The sequence below is a fragment of the Oryctolagus cuniculus genome, chromosome 17, assembly GCF_051225735.1.
Source record: "Oryctolagus cuniculus isolate XC-2025 breed Fujian yellow rabbit chromosome 17, ASM5122573v1, whole genome shotgun sequence".
Lineage (NCBI taxonomy): Eukaryota > Metazoa > Chordata > Mammalia > Lagomorpha > Leporidae > Oryctolagus > Oryctolagus cuniculus.
In genome coordinates this window covers 65,449,591-65,465,882 of record NC_142883.1, presented here as the reverse complement: position 1 = coordinate 65,465,882, position 16,292 = coordinate 65,449,591, and the positions used below count along the sequence as shown (strand labels likewise).

General features: G+C 46.9%; 1 protein-coding gene across 6 annotated transcripts in view; it reads right to left on the bottom strand.

Moving 5' to 3' along the window:
- LOC103346476 (leucine-rich repeat-containing protein 37A2) overlaps nt 1-16,145 on the bottom strand; it is a 214,833-nt gene extending 198,688 nt beyond the window's left edge. For 3 of the 6 annotated variants that reach the window (XM_089317068.1, XM_089317070.1, XM_089317069.1), the window contains exon 1: nt 15,814-16,134. The gene's annotated coding sequence lies outside the window, so the exon portion shown is untranslated. Of the gene's footprint in view, nt 1-15,813 lie in introns of all 6 variants that reach the window. The other 3 variants (XM_089317064.1, XM_089317065.1, XM_089317063.1) reach the window with 2 other exon arrangements.
- Nucleotides 16,146-16,292: the final 147 nt, after the last annotated feature.

The window sequence follows — 16,292 nt, the reverse complement described above, 5'->3', positions numbered from 1 at the left end:
GGATTCTGTCCTGGTTGCCCCTCTTCCAGGCCAGCTCTCTGCTGTGGCCCGGGAGTGCAGTGGAGGATGGCCCAAGTGCTTGGGCCCTGCACCCCATGGGAGACCAGGATGAGTACCTGGCTCCTGCCATCAGATCATCGCGGTGCGCCGGCCACGGCGGCCATTGGAGGGTGAACCAACGGCAAAGGAAGACCTTTCTCTCTGTCTCTCTCACTGTCCACTCTGCCTGTCAAAATAAAAAAAAAAAACTACTAGTCGAACAATACCTTATACTTTGTGTGGTTGTGTGAGTGCAGCCTGTTGAAATCCTTGCTTAGTATATACTAAGTTGATCTTCAGTATATGAAGGTAATTGAAAATGAAACTCAATGAAGGGCGGGATGGGAGAGGGAGAGATGATGGCCACGGGAGGGAGGGAAGATGGGGGGGGAGCCACAACAATACAAAAAGTTGCACTTTGTAAATTCACATTTATTAAATTAAAAAATAACTATATAACAAACAAAAAAAAGAAAAAAAAGAACTTTTTACCCCTTTAGTATTATTTTATGTTCTACTAAAAATTATTGGTTGAACTCTGTAATTAATACTCAGTTACTCTTAGGTGTTTAATTAATGCTATAACCAGTATTCAAATAGTATTTTACACTTTGTGTTTCTGTGTGGGTGCAAACTGTGGAAATCTTTACTTAATATATGCTAAATTGATCTTCCGTATATAAAGACAATTGAAAATTAATTTTGATGTGAATGGAAGGGGAGAGGGAGTGGGAGAGGGGAGCGTTGTGGGTGGGAGGGAAGTTATGGGGGGGGAAGCTATTGTAATCCATAAGCTGTACTTTGGAAATTTATGTTCATTAAATAAAATTTTAAAAATACTAAATACCATTCTATGATACTCTTAGAATCTTAACACCCACCAAATGCTTCCAGAACATTCAACCTAAGCTAGGTCCAAATGGCACGAAGTCCAGACAGTGGAGAAAGAGAGTTCCCAGGGTGCATCCAGTTTGACTTCCCCAGAGAGTCAGTACACTTCTCAAAGTACGTGTCCCTGCACTAACAAGCATTTACAGGTATCCAATGCCAAGGCAGGGAGAGAAGATAGATTTTCCCAAAAAAAAGGTTTTTCAGCATCTGCCTGGGCCATCCCTGAAATCCTGCCATGGGTCTGCTAACCTCCAGCAGCCTGTGTACTGAGTCTTCTCCTTCCCAGTGGAGGTGGCTGAGGTCGCTTAACAGATGCACTTAATATGCTTTTCTATCCTTTGCAATTTAACTAGAGATCCTTTTAAAGGGAAAAACAGGAGCTGGGGAAGATGGTTAAGCAGATTTCTGGGGGTCTGATGGAGACTTCTTTGATATGAAATTTGACTGAGACCTGTGTTCCATCATAAATTTTCTTAACTGGAATCTGTTGTTTGTGCATCTCTTTGTGGCTTAGCTTTGTTAATTAGACACCCCCACAATTGCAAATGCATGGATAGTCTCAAGGTTAGATTGTAAATGGGGAAGGGGAAGTAACATGTAGTTAAACCGCGACTTGAACCCAGGCACTACAATATGGGATGTGGGCATCCCAAGCAGCATTAAAATATATATATATACATATATATGTGTACATGTATATATATATGTATACGTGTATATGGTATATATATATTCAATTTGAGAGGCAGAGCAACACAGAGAGAGCGAGAGACATAGAAATGGATTTTCATCCACTGGTTCACTCCTCAAATGGCTGCAATGGCTGATACTTGTTCAGAATGAAGTCTGGAGCCTGGAACCCCATCTGGATCTCCCAAGTGGGTGGTAGAGGCCCAGTACTTGGGCTATCCTTTGCTCCTTTCCCAGTGGCATTAGCAGAGAGCTGGATTGGTAGCAGAGCAACTGACACCCAGACTGGCTCCTGGATTTATTGATGCAGGTGTCCCAGGCAGTGGTTTGAGTTGCTGTGCCACAACACCAACACCACTCTTCACCACAGCCCAAGCAGCATCTTAACTGCTGTGCCAAATGCTCATCCCTATCTAGCATTTGATGAAATGCTAGACATCATCAAGATGGTTCAATGAGTTTTGTTTTCTTCCTTTGATGAGTCTTATAATTTGTACTGATACTTTCAATTTTTCTGTAGATTTACTTTATTATTTCAAAACTTATTTTTAAACTTTGTTAGGGCATTAGTGTGGACTTTATTTTAGGGTAATTTCTTCCTGCTGCAAAGGCAGGTGACTCTTCTAGCACAGGGTGTTCAATGAGGTCTCTCTACATTGGTTTTGGATTCCAAGTGTTTAATCACTTTTGGAAATCCACTTAGTCAACACAGGATGAACTGTGTGTGGCACATGGTGCTGGCAAGTCTTCTTACTTGAGGACTATTCTTTATCTTGAGAACATGTCTGTAATAGGTTGGGTCTGTTTGCATTTATAAAAGGGTGAGATTTCTTCCTCTCTTTGCAGTCCTTTAGAAGGCTGCTTGTGATGTGTATCACATTCATGTTTAATCCTCATTTGATAACAAAATTGTTTTCTTTCTCTACTAGTTTTGTGAAGATTTTCTCGGTTGTGCTTTTGTTTTAAATTATATTTCCCCAACAGTGGGTAATAGAAGGCGTGTAAGTCAAGGTTCTCAGGGAAACAGAACCAATAGAAGATGCAGACACATACACACACACATGAAAGCACTTAAAAAGGTACACAGAAAATGGAATTAAAATCTATTTATTTTGGGAGATATGGTGGCACAGCAGTTTAAGGCATTTGGAGATGCATCTGCATTAGCAGATGGAAAATCTCTCTCACTGTGTGTGTTAACTCTGCCTTTCAAACAAATAAATAAATAACAAGATACGAATCTTCAAGAAGTCCATGCAAAGTGAATATTGTGAAAATCCCACAGGAATATTTACATTTGTCATGGGAATTGGCTAGCATGAGTATAGGGGCTCAGAAATCCCAGGATCAAACTGGAGAACCAGGAAAGCTGGGGCTGTACTTCATCCATATCTAAAAGCCCAAGAGCCGGGTAAACAATACTGCAAGGCCCAGTCTGAATGCCAAGATGGAAGCAACCTGAAAACTAACTCCCAAGTGCAGGAGAAGAGGGGGTGTCCAGTTCAAACAGCAACAAATTCATCTTCCTCTGCCTCCTTGTTCCATTAGGGCCCTTAACAGATTCGATGGTACTCGCCTTCATTGGTGAGACTGAACTTCTTTATTCATTGATATTACAGCATTTTTCTTTTAAAATCACAATGTATTCCAATTTCCCGCGCCCTTATATAAAAGTATAGTCATATTTTAACCTCATCTGTATTTGTAATTCATTATTATTTTTCTAAAACGTGGGCTCCTCCGTCGTATATGCTTTAGCCACCAGATATGGACCACTGCCAAGCAAGAATGATGAAACCATAGGCTACCAGGGAAGTGACTCATGTTGGATTTTCTGAGTGGGAAATCATCATTTAGAAAAATCTTGGTTCTTCCTTGCTCTTCAAACATAAATGTCATCTTTTGCTTTAGAACTCAGGAGCCTCAGACTGCTTATTTCAGTAAAAGGTGAAAACTCTCAGTTTAATCAGGAAAGAAAAAAATCATCTTATGAAGTTGCTAAGATCTACGTTATGTTGTTAATATCACTGTGCCTAATTTATAAATTAAACTATTGCAGGTATGTATGCATGAGAAAAAAATAGTACATATGAAGGTACTTCAAAGAGATTGTAGAAATGGAATTAAAAAATAAGCTTACTATGATGCAAAAATTTGAAATCCATGCACAGATTGTTGATAATAGGCATTTTTCATGAACTTTTTGAAGATCATTAGTATACAGTGTTGCTATCTGCAGCTTCAGGGATCCACTTGAGGTGAGGGGCTTGGAAAGTACCCCCCACAAATGGGGTGGCTAATGTGTGTCCCTCATTCTTCTCAGTGGAATGGCTTCCTATAGGGCTCAACACACAGAATGCAAAGTCATTGTCTGCTGAAATCTAATGCACTCACATATTTAGTGGTATCATACTTTCCAATGAATTTGAACCCAAGGGGAATCACTAACTAAAAAAATTAAAATCAGTTGTCTCTGGGGGAGAGGAGTAGTGCTTTATGCCCTCATCAATTTTCTAATTATTTACAAGATAAGCTTAAGTTAATTTTATACTTTGAAAAAAAGTTGAAATATTTTTCTTAAAAAAAAGTAAGCCTTTTTCTGAAACTTGGCAAAAATATTAAAAGAGAGGAATCTCAAATTGCCAGAAGGGGAAGAGAGGCTGGCTTGGGGAAAGTGCAGATGAGTGCAGATTAGTGGTAGAGAACGTTTCCAGGGGACGTGCTTCCTGGCAGGAGAGGAGTCACATCTTGAGAACTTGGCAGGAAGAAGTTTCAATGCTACAGGCTCCTGGGAAAAGCCCTCCAACAGCTGCAGGCAGGCCTGCCTCAGCCAAGCCGATCCCAATTCACCCTGCAGCTGCGGCCTCTGGGTAAGCCTGGATCTTACAGTAGTTCCAGGCCTTCTCGTAAGAGACTATGTGAGATGTTAGGGGGTAGACTTCTCCAAGGAAATGGGGTTGAACAAATAGCTTTGGAAGAGTGTATTTTATTTGGAACGCAAACATCGTACACGGTGGACACCTGATGAGCAGAGCAGGTAGGGGCACTAGTGCTTTTGTGAGGAAGCTGATGGCCCCAAGAAAGTTGTAGAAGGTGAAATGTGAGACTATGGGCAGAACAAATTTCAATGACCACTGAGTTTTACCAAGGGTCCCGTATATTCACCTTTAGTTGTGTGTATGTGGACAGAGGTATTTTAGCGATAGTAAAGTCACACAAAAATATGTTGGAGGAGGAAAAGAATTGAGGGGCTGAGGAAAGGGCCTTGATGGTGGAGTGCCATCAGAAAGGTTAATTGGCGTTAGGTAGCAATTGCCTTTATATCCTCTATCCTTCTCCTCCCCTCATGAAAAACATTTCTATCATTCTGACTAGAAACACCTCACAATCATTTCCTTTACAACCATAAAACAAGTCATCAATGACTGAATGACTATGAAAGAAAGAGGAGCAACTGGGAAAGGGATGCTGGGCCTGCAGGCTGTCACTCCATTTATTTGGAACACTCCCATTAATTCTCCATTCACTACAGGGAAACTGAAATTCTCTTTAAAATTTTTTTCTTTACTATATTTGTGTGAATTTCATGCTTAATTTTAAAAAAATTTAAGACATTTATTTATTTGAAAGGAAGAGTTACAGAGAGGCAGAGGGGGAGAGAGAGAAAGAGAGAAAGAGAGAGAGAGAGTCTTCCATCCACTGGTTCACTCCCCCAATGGCCGCAATGGCTGGAGCTGAGCCAATCCAAGGCCAGGAACCAGGGGATTCTTCTGGGTCTCCCATGTGGGTGCAGGGGCCCAAGGACTTGGGCCATCTTCTACTACTTTCCCAGACCATAGCAGAGAGCTGGATCAGAAGTGGAGCAGCTGGGACTCAAACCAGCACCCATATGGGATGCTGGCGCTTCAGGCCAGGGTGTTAACCCACTGTGCCACAGCACTGGCCCCTCAAGTTTTTCATATATACAGTTTTAAGAGCATAATGATACTTCCCACTGTAGCTCTTCTCCCTCCCTTAAAATGTTTTTACCTGCTAAGCCACAGTGCTGGCCCCGTAATTTCATTCTTTAAATTTTTACTTTTAGAATATATATGTATATATGTATGTGTATATATATGTACATATATATATATATAAAGGGAAAAAATTTCAAATTTTTTTAAAGATTTATTTATTTATTTATTTGAAAGAGTTAAACAGGAGAGGCAGAGAGAGAGAGAGAGAGCGAGAGAGAGAGAGGTCTTCCATCCGATGGTTCACTCCCCAGATGGCTGCAGTGGCCAGAGCTGAGCCAATCTGAAGCCAGGAGCCAGGAGCCAGGAGCATCTTCCCAATCTCCCATGTGGGTGCAGGGGCCCAAGGACTTGGCCCACCCTCTGCTGCTTTCCCAGGCCATAACAGAGAGCTGGATTGAAAGTGGAGCAGCCGGGACTCGAACCAGCACCCATATGGGATGCTGGCGCTTCAGGCCAGGGCATTAACCCACTGTGCCACAGTGCCGGCCCCTCAAGTTTTTCATATATACAGTTTTAAGAGCATAATTATACTTCCCACTGTAGCTCTTCTCCCTCCCTTACAATGTTTTTAATCCTCTGGATTAAAATGGAATAAAAATACCATAGTTAACGATAAAATTATTTGACCAAAATTCCATTACTAAAAGTAAATTGAAAGCTCTTATAATGAATGTTTGCCAATATTAGAATTCATATGGAATTGGAGTAATTATTACACACATTCGCCTAATACTCTAGGAGTTACAGAGGCTCTACAATTTTTTAATTTTTCAAAGAAAACATTAAGCAGAGTATTTTCTATTGAAATACTCATTAAATAGTCATTAAGAAGGATATTTTCTATTGACCTATCTTCATCGTCACTCTCTCTTTTTTTTTAAATTTTTTGACAGGCAGAGTGGACACTGAGAGAGAGAGAGAGAAAGGTCTTCCTTTGCCGTTGGTTCACCATCCAGTGGCTGCCTGCCACGGCTGGCACACTGCGGCCAGCGCATCGCGCTGATCCGATGCCAGGAGCCAGGTGCTTATCCTGGTCTCCCATGCAGGTGCAAGCCCAAAGGACTTGGGCCATCCTCCACTGCACTCCCGGGCCATAGCAGAGAGCTGGCCTGGAAGAGGGGCAACCAAGACAGAATCCGGTGTCCCGACCGGGACTAGAACCTGGTGTGCCGGTGCCACAGGTGGAGGATTAGCCTATTGAGCCATGGTGCTGTACCATGGTCACTCTCTTCTGCCATTCCCTTCTACTAAGTCCATCTGGCATGAGCTTTTTTGTCCCAGACATTTCACTTTTCAGTTCTACCATTTCCATTTTGTTCTGCCTAATATTTTTACTTCTCTGCAGAAATTTCCCTATCTGCTCACCCATAATGGTCATTTTTACTTAAAATTTCAGACTTACTAATCTTTGTAGTTTCCCTCTTAAAATTGTTGCTAACTTCCGTTTTTGGGTCATTTAAGTTTCTTTTGACTGCTTTTTCAGTTCACTATGGGTCACATTTTTCACATATTTAGTATTTTGATTGTGCTGTTGTCACATATACTAAATACTAGAAAATTAGTTATGGGGACTGTGGACTCCATATACTTTCTCTGAAGAGAGTTATTTTGTTCCATTAGGAAGATATATTGTTGACCAGTCACCTTGAGCCAGTGGAAGTATATTTTCATAGTTTTGGTTTATTTTGTTTGTTTGTTTTTATTGTTCTTATAGAAACTCCTTAGCCTTGAGACAAAGTATTTACTCTTGTTTTATGGCCCTTCCATAGAAAATCCAAGCTGATAATCAACCCGTCTAACTTGATGGAATTCAAGCTCTAAATTTTCTTATCTTTGTCACAAGTAGTAGCTGTAGCTGAATTCTCTTTGTTTCTCACCTTTGCAGATGTTGCTTTTTTATTTTTTAACTTTTATTTAATGAATATAAATTTCCAAAGTACAGCTTATGGATTACAATGGCTCCCCCCTCCCCGTAGCTTCCCTCCCACCTGCAACCCTCCCCTCTCCCGCTCCCTCTCCCCTTCCATACACATAAAGATTCATTTTCAATTATCTTTATATACAGAAGATCAATTTAGCATATATTAAGTAAAGCTTTCAACAGTTTGCACCCACACAGAAACACAAAGTGTAAAATACTGTTTAAGTACTAGTTACAGCATTAGGGAGAGAACGATCCAACATGGGAAGTGGGATACACAGCAGACTCAGAATGGCAGATGTCCTAAACAGCACTCTGGCCTCAGAATCAGCCCTTAAGGCATGCGGATCTGGCTGAAAAGCCCATGAGAATATTTCAAGCATGGAAAGCCAAGACACTCTGGCAAAAAAAAAAAAAAAAATGACCTAAATGAAAGATTTCTGTGAGTGAGATCCCAGTGGAAAGAACAGGTCATTAAAGAAGAAGGTACCTTTCTGTGACAGGAGAAGACAACTTCCACTTTGACTATGAACTTGTCTAAATATGATCAGAGTCGGTGAACTCAAAAGGCCTCCATAGCCTTGGCAACTCATGACAAGAGCCTAGGGTGATTACTGACGCCATAAACAAGAGTGTCAATTTGTTAAGTCAACAACAGGATACACTGTGCACTTACTCCTCATGTAGGATCTCTGTCCTTAATGTGCTGTACATTGTGATTTAATGCTATAACTAGTATCATATGTTCTCCCTGATTGGTGACAACTAACCGAGCACCAAAAAGGAAACCTGTTGAAGTGAAATGGACACTATGTGAAACGGTTACTTGATCAGCCCTTGCTCTGACTGTTGATGAACAACTTAATACTTTATCACTTTTAGTGTTTTTTTTGTTCTACTTAATACTATTGGTTGAACTCTGTAATTAATACACAATTATTCTTAAGTGTTGAAACTTAACTCAAAAGTGATCCCCGTTAAATATAAGAGTGGGAATAAGAGAGGGAGGAGATGTACAGTTTGGGACATGCTCAATAGGACTTGCCCCAAATGGTAGAGTTAGAAACGTGCCAGGGGATTCCAATTCAATACCATCAAGGTTGCATGTACCAATGCCATCTCACTAGTCCAAGTGATCAATTTCTGTTCACAATTGATCATAATGAAAGGACTAAGAGTCAAAGAGATCACATACACAAGACTAGTGTCTCCATCGAGATTCTTGCAGTATGCCCTACACGTGTGCATTTTAGGAGTCAGATGATAATTTCAGGGAAATTTATATGCAGAACTTGGCGCATCACCATCTGTTGCTCTTACATTTTTTAATGAACTGTTCTTAAATCTGCCAATTTTCTATTTTTTTATTTTTTTTTTTTATTTTTTTTTTTTGACAGGCAGAGTGGATAGTGAGAGAGAGAGAGACAGAGAGAAAGGTCTTCCTTTGCCGTTGGTTCACCCTCCAATGGCTGCCACGGCCGGCACACTGCACTGATCCGAAGGCAGGAGCCAGGTGCTTTTCCTGGTCTCCCATGGGGTGCAGGGCCCAAGCACCTGGGCCATTCTCCACTGCACTCCCTAGCCACAGTAGAGAGCTGGCCTGGAAGAGGGGCAACCAGGACAGAATCCGGTGCCGCGACCGGGACTAGAACCCGGTGTGCCGGCGCCGCAAGGTGGAGGAATAGCCTACTGAGCCGCGGTGCTGGCTTTTTTTTTTTTTTTTTTTTTTTTTTTTTTTTTTTGACAGGCAAAGTGGACAGTGAGAGAGAGAGACAGAGAGAAAGGTCTTCCTTTGCCGTTGGTTCACCCTCCAATGGCTGCCGTGGCCGGCGTGCTGTGGCCGGTGCACCGTGCTGATCCGATGGCAGGAGCAAGGTACTTCTCCTGGTCTCCCATGGGGTGCAGGGCCCAAGCACTTGGGCCATTCTCCACTGCACTCCCTGGCCACAGCAGAGAGCTGGCCTGGAAGAGGGGCAACCGGGACAGAATCCGGTGCCCTGACCGGGACTAGAACCCAGTGTGCCGGCGCCACAAGGTGGAGGAATAGCCTACTGAGCCGCGGTGCTGGCTTTTTTTTTTTTTTTTTTTTTTTTTTTTTTGACAGGCAAAGTGGACAGTGAGAGAGAGAGACAGAGAGAAAGGTCTTCCTTTGCCGTTGGTTCACCCTCCAATGGCTGCCGTGGCCGGCGTGCTGTGGCCGGTGCACCGTGCTGATCTGATGGCAGGAGCAAGGTACTTCTCCTGGTCTCCCATGGGGTGCAGGGCCCAAGCACTTGGGCCATTCTCCACTGCACTCCCTGGCCACAGCAGAGAGCTGGCCTGGAAGAGGGGCAACCGGGACAGAATCCGGTGCCCTGACCGGGACTAGAACCCGGTGTGCCGGCCTCGCAAGGCAGAGGATTCGCCTAGTGAGCCACGGCACCAGCCCAATCTGCCAATTTTCTTACACCAGTTCCAGTCCACAGTGCTACCCATTTTTTATAAAAATAATTTGCCAATAAGATATGCAGAAAAGTTATGTTTGAATTGGCATGTCCATAATTAATAGTGAAAATCACTGTCTTATCATGTCTTTGCAGGCCATTTTCAATTTGTCTTCTGTGACTTGCTGGTTCATACATCTAGTATATTTTTCCCTAGTAATTGTTTTATTTTAATTAATTTGTAGGTGATTTATTTTTAAATTTTTATTTATTTGAAAAGCAGGGTTAGAGAGAGAGAGAGAGAGAGAGAGAGAGAGAGAAACTTCCATCTGCTGGTACACTCCTCAAATGGCTGCAATGGCTAGGGGCTGGGCCTGGCCAAAGCCAGGAGCCAGGAGCTTCTTCCAGCTGAGCCTCTAGAGCCCCTCAAGGAGGCAGAACAAGCTGCAGTGCAAAATGTAGCCCCAGCCAAGCCACAAGACTTCCCTGACACTCAATCATCTGTAACCCAGCAGGAGCTTCAAACTCAGCAACCAAACCTGACCAAAGTCACAGGTCAACCTTTGGATGTGGAACTCACCATAACTACACAACCTGGAATGGAAGGCGGACTTTCTCCAATCATGCAGGAGGCCCCAGTTCAGCTTCCAGGGCCATCTAAGGGGGGTATAACTCAACCCCCAGGATATCAGGGGGTGACAGTTCCAACACCAGCTCAGGATCAAGCTCCGTTTCCAAAATCACCCCGCATCACATTTCAACCTTTTGATCTGGCACTTACAATAACTCCACAGCCCATTACAGAGGCTGAACTTGCCACAAATGTGTAGGAGACTCCACCTAAAGAAACTGTAGCTCAGCCACCAGTGCATCATGAGGGTCAAAATCAACCTCCACTATCACCCAGTGTCACAAATCAACCTTTAGACCTGGCACTTACCATTACTACAGAACCTACTACAGAGGCTGAGCATCCTGCAGACCTGAGCAAGACTACAGCTCCATCTCCAAACCTGACTCCAGTCACAACTCAACATCTGGACCTGGGACTCACCATAACTCCAGAAACCAGCAGTATGGTGACTGAACCCTCTACAGACATGCAGGAGACCTCCAGTCAACCTCCCACGGAGGGTGTAACCCAATCTCCAATACATCAAGAGGTGACAGTTCCAACACTGGGTCATAATCAAGCTCAATATCCAACATTGCCTCACATCACAGTTCAACCTTTGGACACAGTGCTTACCATAAATGCAAAGCGTACCAGGAAGGCTGACCATTCTACAGCCCTGAAGAAGACTACAGATCTACATCCAGGCCAGGTTCAGACTCAGCACTCAACCCTAACTGAAGTCACAGATCAACCCCTGAATGCGGCTGCCACCATAAATGTCTGTGAGCTCTGCACCTGCAAAGATGAGACACTTTCATGCACTGGCCTCAGCCCAGTGCAGAAGCTTCACAGAGTTCCTGTACCAGAGCCCAACAGCTACAACGGCACCTTCAGCATGTTGTAAGAATCTCCCTTCCTCATGGTTCCCTACAGCCTGCCTGTCTCAGCAGCTTTTCCCCAAGATCTTCTGAGCCCTCCTCAATCCCCACCTTATGTTGACTGTGTGTGTGTGTGTTGGCAGGAAGAGTAGGACAGTGAGAGAGAGACAGAGAGAAAGGTCTTCCTTTTTCTGTTGGTTCACCCCCCAAGTGGCTGCTTTGCCTGTGAGATTTCCTTATCCTCCTTCTCTTCTTAGTCTTGTGTGCCTTCTACAGTCTCATATGTGATTGCCCTTACTCTTTTTCCTGATTTGTTGACTTCCGCCATATTATTACCTCAATGCTTTACTCCCATTTTTTTTTTTTTTGGACAGGCAGAGTGGACAGTGAGAGAGAGAGACAAAGAGAAAGGTCTTCCTTTGCCGTTGGTTCACCCTCCAATGGCCACTGCGGCCGGCGCGCCGCGCTGATCCGATGACAGGAGCCAGGTACTTATCCTGGTCTCCCATGGGGTGCAGGGCCCAAGCACCTGGGCCATCCTCCACTGCACTCCCTGCCACAGCAGAGAGCTGGCCTGGAAGAGGGGCAACCGGGACAGAATCTGGCGCCCCGACCAGGACTAGAACCCGGTGTGCCGGCGCCGAAAGGTGGAGGATTAGCCTAGTGAGCTGTGGCGCCAGCCTACTCCCACTCTTAAACACAGCCCTCATCCCAACTTATTAGAGAAGACACAACAGTTTTAAGGATAGATTCTGGATAGATTAAAGACAGATTAAGGATAATCCCTCTATTGATGGATTTTGGATTTTGTCCACTTCTGATGCATTACTAAAATGAACATCCTTGCGCATGCTTGTGAACATGCACAAGCATTTTGCAAAATCGAAGTCGATAAAGAAAATAGGCTAGCACTGTGGCATACTGGGAAAAGCCATCACCTGCAATGCCGGCATCCCATATGGGCGCTGGTTGAAGTCCTGGCTGCTCCACTTCTGATCCAGCTCTAAGCTATGGCCTGGAAAGCAGTGGATCGGCACAGCTCCGGCCATTGCGGCCATTTGCGAAGCAAACCAGCAGATGGAAGACCTTTCCCTCTCCCTCTCTACTCCCTCTCCCTCTCTCTGTAACTCTGCCTTTCAAATCAATAAATCAATTTTTAAAGAAATAAAAGCAATCAAGTACGAATACTTGATACGACCTTAAAGACGAAGGCAAAAAAGAGACAAGTGGGGTCCCATCAAACTAAAAACCTTCTTACAGCGGCGCAACAATCCATCAACAGAGCGAAGGCACAACCCACAGAACAGGAGAAAATATTCACAAACTCTGCCCCTGACGAGGGGGCACAAAGAAGCAATTTCAGCCCAAAAACAGCACCCAAAGGAGTCAGAGAGAGAGCAAGAGCTGTACACAGACACCCCTCGAAGGAGGACACACAGACGCCCAAAGGGACCCGAGCAAAGGCTCAGCACGGCGAATCGCCACGGGAGCGCAGAGCCAGCCCGGGGAGAGAGCGTCTCCCTTGTCAGGTGCAGGAGATAACGCACACCAGCTAGGAGGTGAGGGAGGGCACCCTCGGAGGCTGCGGGTGGGAATCTGCGCAGTCGCGGTGCAAGGCAACACAAAGGCTTCTCCAGAAACTACAGCTAGAACCACCACAGGTGGCCAGTGCCATGGCAGAGTGGGTGAGGCCACTGCCCACAGCGCCGGCATCCCATATGGGCACCAGATCAAGTCCTGGCTGCTCCACTTCCCATCCAGCTCTCTGCTGTGGCCTGGGAAAGCAGTTGAAGATGGCCCAAGTGCTTGGGCCCCTGCACCCGTGTGGGAGACCTGGAAGAAGCTCCTGGCTCCTGGCTTCAAATCGGCTCAGCTCAGCCACTGTGGCCAATTGGAGAGTGAACCAGAGAATGGAAGACCCCCCGCCCTCTCTCTCTGCCTCTGCTTCTCTCTCTGTGTAACTGTGACATTCCAATAAATAAATACATCTTTAAAAAATAAAGAAAGAAACTCAGCCTGCTGCAGGTTTACTGAATTTCTGTCCAGCCCTGCTGAGACCACATGGTTCTGTGTTCCTTACACGGCCTGTGGGCTGAAACCTTCCCAGCCCCGGGACTCCCATGGTAACCGATTTGAGTTCTCACGGCGTGTGCGATGCACTGACACATCATGTGGGACCCCGTCAGAGTGTACAATTTTTATATATCAGCTAAAAAGGTTTTATAGATTTTTAAAAGATTTATTTATTTGAAAGAGTTACAGAGAGACAGGAGAGGCAGAGAGAGAGAGAGAGAGAGAGAGAGAGAGAGAGAGGGGTCTTTCATTCACTGATTCACTATCCCAGATGGCTGCAACGGCTGGAACTGTGCCGATCCAAAGCCAGCAGCCAGGAGCTTCCTCCAGGTCTCCCACGCGGGTGCAGGGGCCCAAGGACTTGGGCCATCTTCCACTGCTTTCCCAGGTCACAGCAGAGAGTTTTATGGGAAGAGGAGCAGCCGGGACTCGAACCAGCGCCCATATGGGATGCCAGCACTGCAGGCGTCAGCTTACTCGCTACGCCACAGCGCCGGCCCCCTAAATAGGTTTTAAAAGACTACACTCTCTTTACCTGAAATGTCCAACGCAGAGCAATCTAGAAATGGAGACAGGGCAGTAGCGGTTGCCCGTGGCTGGAGGGTGGACAGGGTAAGGGGAGATGATAACTGCAGGGTAAGAGTTCCTTCTGGGGGTGACAGAAATGCTCCAAAATTGAGCGTGATGCAGAGTGCGCGATCGGAATGTACTAACACCCCCTGAATCTGACCGAAAGAGAATGACCTGCAGCGTAAGCGAATCAGCTCTCGATGAAGTGCTCAACTCTTTTTTTTTTTTTTTTTTTTTTTTGACAGGCAGAGTGGATAGTGAGATAGAGAGAGACAGAGAGGAAGGTCTTCCTTTGCCGTTGGTTCACCCTCCAATGGACGCCGCGGCCAGCGTGCTGTGGCCAGCGCACCACGCTGATCCGATGGCAGGAGCCAGGTACTTATCCTGGTCTCCCATGGGGTACAGGGCCCAAGCACTTGGGCCATCCTCCACTGCACTCCCGGGCCACAGCAGAGAGCTGGCCTGGAAGAGGGGCAACCGGGACAGAATCCGGTGCCCCGATGGGGACTAGAACCCGTGTGCCGGCGCCGCAAGGCGGAGGATTAGCCTAGTGAGCCGCGGTGCTGGCCTCAACTCTATTTTTTTTTTTTTTTTTTTGCCCCAGCCCAATGTATGAACACGCTATTTTCCAGACAGCTCTGACATGCAGGCCTGGGGCTGACAAACTTCCTGTCAAGACCACAAGGCAGGGCTGGTGCTGTGGGTATGGCGGGTTAAGCTGCCGCCTGTGACTCGGGCATCCCAGATGGGCGCCAGTTTGAGTCCCAGCTGCCCCATTTCTGATCCAGCTCCCTGCTGTGGCCTGGGAAAGCAGTGGAAGATGGCCCAAGTGCTCATGCGCTCTCTCTCTCTCTCCCTCTCCCCCCACCCCGTAACTCTGCCTTTCAAATAAAAATGAATAAATAAAACAAGAACCACAAGGCACAAATTCCAGGCCTTGCAGGCCACGCGGTCTCTGCTGGGAACTCCCAACTGCCCGTTCGGTGAAAGCACCTGGAAATGACGGGTAAATGAAAGAGCACTGTCTCTGTGCCAATAAAACTTTATTTGTCATTTGGTCCAAAAAAAAAGAAAACAAGTAGCAGGCTAGCTTTCTGGTCTAAGCATGACAAACCCTGCTGGATTTCACAGCGCACCCTAGGAGGCTGCCGGGGCTGGGGTAGGGGGTGCCGGTACACACTTGGAGCACCCGTGATGGCTCAAGTCCCTGCACCCGCGTGGGAGACCCGAAGAAGCTCCTGGCTCCTGGCTTCGGATCGGCGCGGCGGGTTAGAGGTTCAGCTTGGTCACCTGGCTACACACACTCACCCCTGCTGCGCCCCCGGCCCAGGAAAACAGCGGAAAGAGACGGCCACTCCCGATGTCCCCCGCCCCACCCCCAAACCCCGCTCCTGCGGGGAACCAGCGTCACCGCCTCCCACAGGCCTCCTCGAGTTGGGAGGCAGAGGGGTCGCCCACTTGTTCAGGACAGACGGCTAGACACGGCCAGGAAGCTGCAGCCTTGACTTCTGCCCTGTGACCTTGGCCAAGTCCTGACCCGCGACCCGAACCTGCCCCGTTTGAAACCTCGGCTGACCCTCGCTTCCCTTAGCAGACGCCTCGTGCTCCCATTAACCATGCGAGCCCGGTCCCGCCGCCCGGCCCTCACGCCCAAAAGCTCGCTCTCAGCCCACCCCAGCCCGACGTGGCCCCTCACCTGTCGGCGGCGCGTAGGCCCGGGCCGGGGACCCCAGGGCTGGCCCCGGCCCCACGGGCCGAGTCAGGAGGCGGCGCCCCCGGTCCCGCAGCCGGAGGCAGCTCCTCCACATCGCGCCCCAAGGGCCTCGGGCGCACGCGGGGCGCGAGACCAAGCCGCGCTGTCCGGCTGTACGGAAACCTCTCACGCCTCCCCGGATCCCCTCAGCCGCCTCTGGACGCCGCCATCTTCCGCATGAGCCCTACGGCGCACCGTAGCCGCCGCGCGCCTCCTGCGCACACCGTCCCCGCCCCCGCCGGAGAACCTGCATCACAAACGCTCCTCGCCCCGCCCCTCCTCCGCGCCGCGCCTCCGGAATAAGACTACAATTCCCAGAAGTGCCCTGGCGCTCCCCGCCACGTGTTTTCTCTGCTCGCCAATGGGCGGAAGCGCCGCGTGAGCTTGCTCCCGCCCTCCCCGGCGCTCCGGAGCCAATCGGA